Below are 6085 nucleotides of genomic sequence, written 5' to 3'. Positions count from 1 at the left end.
GCATTGAAGCATTTTTCGTGCAGAGACTCTTCTTGGAGTTAAACGCCAGCTTTCATGCCAGTTTGGGCGTTTAACTCCCATTTGGGTGCCAGTTCCAGCGTTTAACGCTGGGATTTCTTGAGGTGACTTTGAACGCCGGTTTGGGCCATTAAATCTTGGGCAAAGTATGAACTATCATATATTGCTGGAAAGCCCAGGATGTCTACTTTCCAACGCCGTTGAGAGCGCGCCAATTGGGCTTCTGTAGCTCCAGAAAATCCACTTCGAGTGCAGGGAGGTCAGAATCCAACAGCATCTGCAGTCCTTTTTGGTCTCCGAATCAGATTTTTGCTCAGGTCCCTCAATTTCAGCCAGAAAATACCTGAAATCACAGAAAAACACACAAACTCATAGTAAAGTCCAGAAAAGTGAATTTTAACTAAAAAATAATAAAAATATACTAAAAACTAACTAGATCATAACAAAAACATACTAAAAACAATGCCAAAAAGTATACAAATTATCCGCTCATCACAACACCAAACTTAAATTGTTGCTTGTCCTCAAGCAACTGAAAATCAAATAAGATAAAAAGAAGAGAATATGCAATGAATTCCAAAAACATCTGTGAAGATCAGTATTAATTAGATGAGCGGGGCTTTTAACTTTTTGCCTCTGAATAGTTTTGGCATCTCACTCTATCCTTTGAAATTCAGAATGATTGGCTTCTTTAGGAACTCAGAGTCCAGATAATGTTAATGATTCTCTTAGTAAAGTATGATGATTCTTGAACATAGCTATTTATTGAGTCTTGGCTGTGGCCCAAAGCACTCTGTCTTCCAGTATTACCACCGGATACATACATGCCACAGACACATAATTGGGTGAACCTTTTCAAATTGTGACTCAGCTTTGCTAAAGTCCCCAATTAGAGGTGTCCAGGGTTCTTAAGCACACTCTTATTTGCCTTGGATCACAACTCTTTATTTCTCTATATATATATATATTTTTTTTTCGTTTTTTTTTTGAATAGCTTTTTCTTGCTTCAAGAATCATTTTAATGATTTTTCAGATCCTCAGTAACATGTCTCCTTTTTCATCATTCTTTCAAGAGCCAACATTCATGAACCACAAATTCAAAAGACATATGCACTGTTTAAGCATACATTCAGAGAACAAAAATATTACCACCACATAAAAATAATTAAACTGTTATAAAATTCAAAATTCATGCAATTCTTTCTTTTATCAATTAAGCACATTTTTTATTTAAGAAAGGTGATGGATTCATAGGACATTCATAACTTTAAGGCATAGACACTAAGACACTAATGATCACAAGACACAAACATGGATAAACATAAGCATAAAATTTGAAAAACAGAAGAATAAAGAACAAGGGAATCAAAGAACGGGTCCACCTTAGTGATGGCGGCTCTTTCTTGCTCTTGAAGATCCTATGGAGTGCTTGAACTCCTCAATGTCTCTTCCTTGTCTTTGTTGCTCCTCCTTCATGATTCTTTGATCTTCTCTAATCTCATGAAGGATGATGGAGTGTTCTTGATGCTCCACCCTTAGTTGTCCCATGTTGGAACTCAATTCTCCTAGGGAGGTGTTTAGTTGCTCCCAATAGTTTTGTGGAGGAAAGTGCATCCCTTGAGGAATCTCAGGGATTTCATGATGAGTGGGATCTCTTGTGTGCTCCATCCTCTTCTTAGTGATGGGCTTGTCCTCCTCAATGGGGGTGTCTCCCTCTATGTCAACTCCAACTGAATAACAGAGGTGACAAATGAGATGAGGAAAGGCTAACCTTGCCAAGGTAGAGGACTTGTCCGCCACCTTATAGAGTTCTTGGGCTATAACCTCATGAACCTCTATTTCTTCTCCAGTCATGATGCTATGGATCATGATAGCCCGGTCTATGGTAACTTCGGACCGGTTGCTAGTGGGAATGATTGAGCGTTGTATGAACTCTAACCATCCTCTAGCCACGGGCTTGAGGTCATGCCTTCTCAATTGGACCGGCTTTCCCCTTGAATCTTGCTTCCATTGTGCGCCCTCTTCACATATGACTGTGAGGACTTGGTCCAACCTTTGATCAAAGTTGACCCTTCTAGTGTAAGGATGTTCATCTCCTTGCATCATAGGCAAGTTGAACGCCACCCTCACACTCTCCGGACTAAAATCCAAGTATTTCCCCCGAACCATAGTAAGATAATTCTTTGGATTCGGGTTCACACTTTGGTCATGGTTCTTGGTGATCCATGCATTGGCATAGAACTCTTGAACCATCAAGATTCCGACTTGTTGAATGGGGTTGGTAAGAACTTCCCAACCTCTTCTTCGGATCTCATGTCGGATCTCCGGATATTCACCCTTTTTGAGTGAAAAGGGGACCTCGGGGATCACCTTCTTCAAGGCCACAACTTCATAGAAGTGGTCTTGATGCACCCTTGAGATGAACCTATCCATCTCCCATGACTCGGAGGTGGAAGCTTTTGCCTTCCCTTTCCTCTTTCTAGAGGTTTCTCCGGCCTTGGATGCCATAGATGGTTATGGAAAAACAAAAAGCAATGCTTTTACCACACCAAACTTAAAATGTTTGCTCGTCCTCGAGCAAAAGAAGAAAGAAGAGAGTAGAAGAAGAAATGAGGAAGAGGGAGATGGTGGTGTGTTCGGCCAAAGAGGGGGAGAAGTGGTGTTTAGGTTGTGTGAAAATGAAGGGTTGAAGAAGGGTATATATAGGAGAGAGGGGGGTAATGGTTCGGCCATTATGGGTGGGTTTGGGAGGGAAAGTGGTTTGAATTTGAAGGGTGAGGTTGGTGGGGATTTATGAAGGATGGATGTGACTGGTGAAGAGAAAGATGGGATTTGATAGGTGAAGGGTTTTTGGGGAAGAGGTGTTGAGGTGATTGGTGAATGGGGGAAGAAGAGAGAGAGTGGTGGTGGGGTCCTGTGGGGTCCACAGATCCTGTGGTGTCAAGGAAAAGTCATCCCTGCACCAAATGGCATCAAAATTCACGTTTTGAGCCAATTCTGGCGTTAAACGCTGGACTGGTGCCCATTCCTGGCGTTTAACGCCAGGTTCTTGCCCTTTCCTGGCGTTTAACGCAAGTCTGGTGCCCCTTTCTGGCGTTAAACGCCCAGAATGGTATCAGACTGGGCGTTAAACGCCCAACTGCTAGGCTTACTGGCGTTTAAATGCCAGCAGCATCTTCCTCCAGGGTGTGCTGTTTTTCTTTCTATTTTTCATTCTGTTTTTGCTTTTTCAATTAATTTTGTGACTTCTCATGATCATCAACCTACAAAAGAGATAAAATAACAAAAGAAAATAATTAAATATAAAACATTGGGTTGCCTCCCAACAAGCGCTTCTTTAGTGTCATTAGCTTGACAGAGGACTCTCATGGAGCCTCAGAAATGCTCAGAACCGTGTTGGAACCTCCCAACACCAAACTTAGAGTTTGAATGTGGGGGTTCAACACCAAACTTAGAGTTTGGTTGTGGCCTCCCAACACCAAACTTAGAGTTTGACTGTGGGGGCTCTGTTTGGCTCTGTTTTGAGAGAAGCTCTTCATGCTTCCTCTCCATGATGACAGAGGGATATCCTTGGGCCTTAAACACCAAGGATTCTTCATTCACTTAAATGATCAACTCTCCTCTATCAACATCAATCACAGCCTTTGCTGTGGCTAGGAAGGGTTTGCCAAGGATGATAGATTCATCCATGCACTTCCCAGTCTCTAGGACTATGAAATCAGCAGGGATGTAATGGTCTTCAATCTTCACCAAAACATCCTCTACAAGTCCATAAGCTTGTTTTCTTGAGTTGTCTGCCATCTCTAGTGAGATTCTTGCAGCTTGTACCTCAAAGATCCCTAGCTTCTCCATTACAGAGAGGGGCATGAGGTTTACACTTGACCCTAAGTCACACAAGGCCTTCTTGAAGGTCATGGTGCCTATGGTACAAGGTATTGAAAACTTCCCAGGGTCCTGCCTCTTTTGAGGCAGTTTCTGCCTAGACAAGTCATCCAGTTCTTTGGTGAGCAAAGGAGGTTCATCCTCCCAAGTCTCATTTCCAAATAACTTGTCATTTAGCTTCATGATTGCTCCAAGGTATTTGGCAACTTGCTCTTCAGTGACATACTCATCCTCTTCAGAGGAAGAATACTCATCAGAGCTCATGAATGGCAGAAGTAAGTCCAATGGAATCTCTATGGTCTCATTTTGAGCCTCAGATTCCCATGGTTCCTCATTAGGGAACTCATTAGAGGCCAGTGGACGCCCAGTGAGGTCTTCCTCAGTGGCGTTCATTGCCTCTTCTTCCTCCCAAAATTCGGCCATGTTGATGGCCTTGCACTCTCCTTTTGGATTTTCTTCTGTATTGCTTGGGAGAGTACTTGGAGGGAGTTCAGTAATTTTCTTGCTCCGCTGACCCACTTGTCCTTCCAAATTTCCAATGGAAGACCTTGTTTCAGTCATGAAACTTTGAGTGGTCTTGATTAGATCAGAGACCATGGTTGCTAAATCAGAAGTATTCTGCTTAGAACTCTCTGTCTGTTGCTGAGAAGATGATGGAAAAGGCTTGCTGTTGCTAAACCTGTTTCTTCCACCATTATTATTATTGAAACCTTGTTGAGGTCTCTGTTGATCCTTCCATGAAAGATTTGGATGATTCCTCCATGAAGGATTATAGGTGTTTCCATAGGGTTCTCCCATGTAATTCACCTCTTCTATTGAAGGGTTCTCAGGATCATAAGCTTCTTCCTCAGATGAAGCTTCCTTAGTACTGCTTGGTGCATTTTGCATTCCAGACAGACTTTGAGAAATCATATTGACTTGTTGAGTCAATATTTTGTTCTGAGCCAATATGGCATTCAGAGTATCAATCTCAAGAACTCCTTTCTTCTGACTAGTCCCATTGTTCACAGGATTTCTTTCAGAAGTGTACATGAATTGGTTATTTGCAACCATTTCAATCAGTTCTTGAGCTTCAGTAGGCGTCTTCTTCAGATGAAGAGATCCTCCAGAAGAGCTATCCAACGACATCTTGGACAGTTCAGAGAGACCATCATAGAAAATACCTATGATGCTCCATTCAGAAAGCATATCAGTGGGACACTTTCTGATCAATTGTTTGTATCTTTCCCAAGCTTCATAGAGGGATTCTCCTTCCTTCTGTCTGAAGGTTTGGACTTCCACTCTAAGCTTACTCAATTTTTTGAGGTGGAAAGAACTTTGCCAAGAAGGCATTGACTAGCTTTTCCCAAGAGTCCAGGCTTTCTTTAGGTTGAGAGTCCAACCATGTTCTAGCTCTGTCTCTTACAGCAAAAGGGAATAGCATAAGTCTGTAGACCTCAGGGTCAACCCCATTAGTCTTGACAGTGTCACAGATTTGCAAGAACTCAGCTAAAAACTGATGAGGATCTTCCAGTGGAAGTCCATGGAACTTGCAATTCTGTTGCATTAGAGAAACTAATTGAGGCTTAAGCTCAAAGTTGTTTGCTCCAATGGCAGGGATAGAGATGCTTCTCCCATAGAAATCGGGAGTAGGTGCAGTAAAGTCACCAAGCACCTTCCTTGCATTGTTGGCATTGTTGTTGTTTTCGGCTGCCATTTGTTCTTCCTCCTTGAAGAGTTCGTTCAGGTGCTCAAAAGAGAGTTGTGCTTTGGCTTCTCTTAGCTTTCTCTTCAAGGTCCTTTCAGGTTCAGGATCAGCCTCAACAGGAATGCCTTTGTCTTTGCTCCTGCTCATAAGAAAGATAAGGGAACAAGAAAATGTGGAATCCTCTATGTCACAGTATAGAGATCCCTTTAGGTGTCAGAGGAAAAGAAGAGTAGAAGACAGAAGTAGAAAATTCGAACTTATCAGAGAAGATGGAGTTCGAATTTTGCATTAAGGAATAGTATTAGTCCATAAATGGAAGGAAGTGAGAAGGAGGGAAGTAATTTTCGAAAATTAAGTGAAAAATTTTGAAAACATTTTTGAGAAACATTACTTAATTTTCGAAAATGAAAATGGAAAAGAAATCAAGTGATTTTTGAAAAAGATTTTGAAATTAGAAATCAAAAGGATTTGATTGAAAACTATTTTGAAAAAGATGTG

General features: G+C 41.6%; 1 non-coding gene across 1 annotated transcript; it reads left to right on the top strand.

Annotated features, from left to right (window-relative positions):
- The first annotated feature begins 5082 nt into the window (after positions 1-5082).
- Positions 5083-5190, top strand: LOC112700555 (small nucleolar RNA R71). The gene has a single exon (XR_003153461.1). It is a non-coding gene; the product is annotated as a small nucleolar RNA R71 (small nucleolar RNA).
- Positions 5191-6085: the final 895 nt, after the last annotated feature.

This window comes from Arachis hypogaea, chromosome 6, assembly GCF_003086295.3.
Source record: "Arachis hypogaea cultivar Tifrunner chromosome 6, arahy.Tifrunner.gnm2.J5K5, whole genome shotgun sequence".
In the NCBI taxonomy this organism is placed as follows: Eukaryota; Viridiplantae; Streptophyta; class Magnoliopsida; order Fabales; family Fabaceae; genus Arachis; species Arachis hypogaea.
This window is presented reverse-complemented; position numbering and strand designations above follow the sequence as displayed.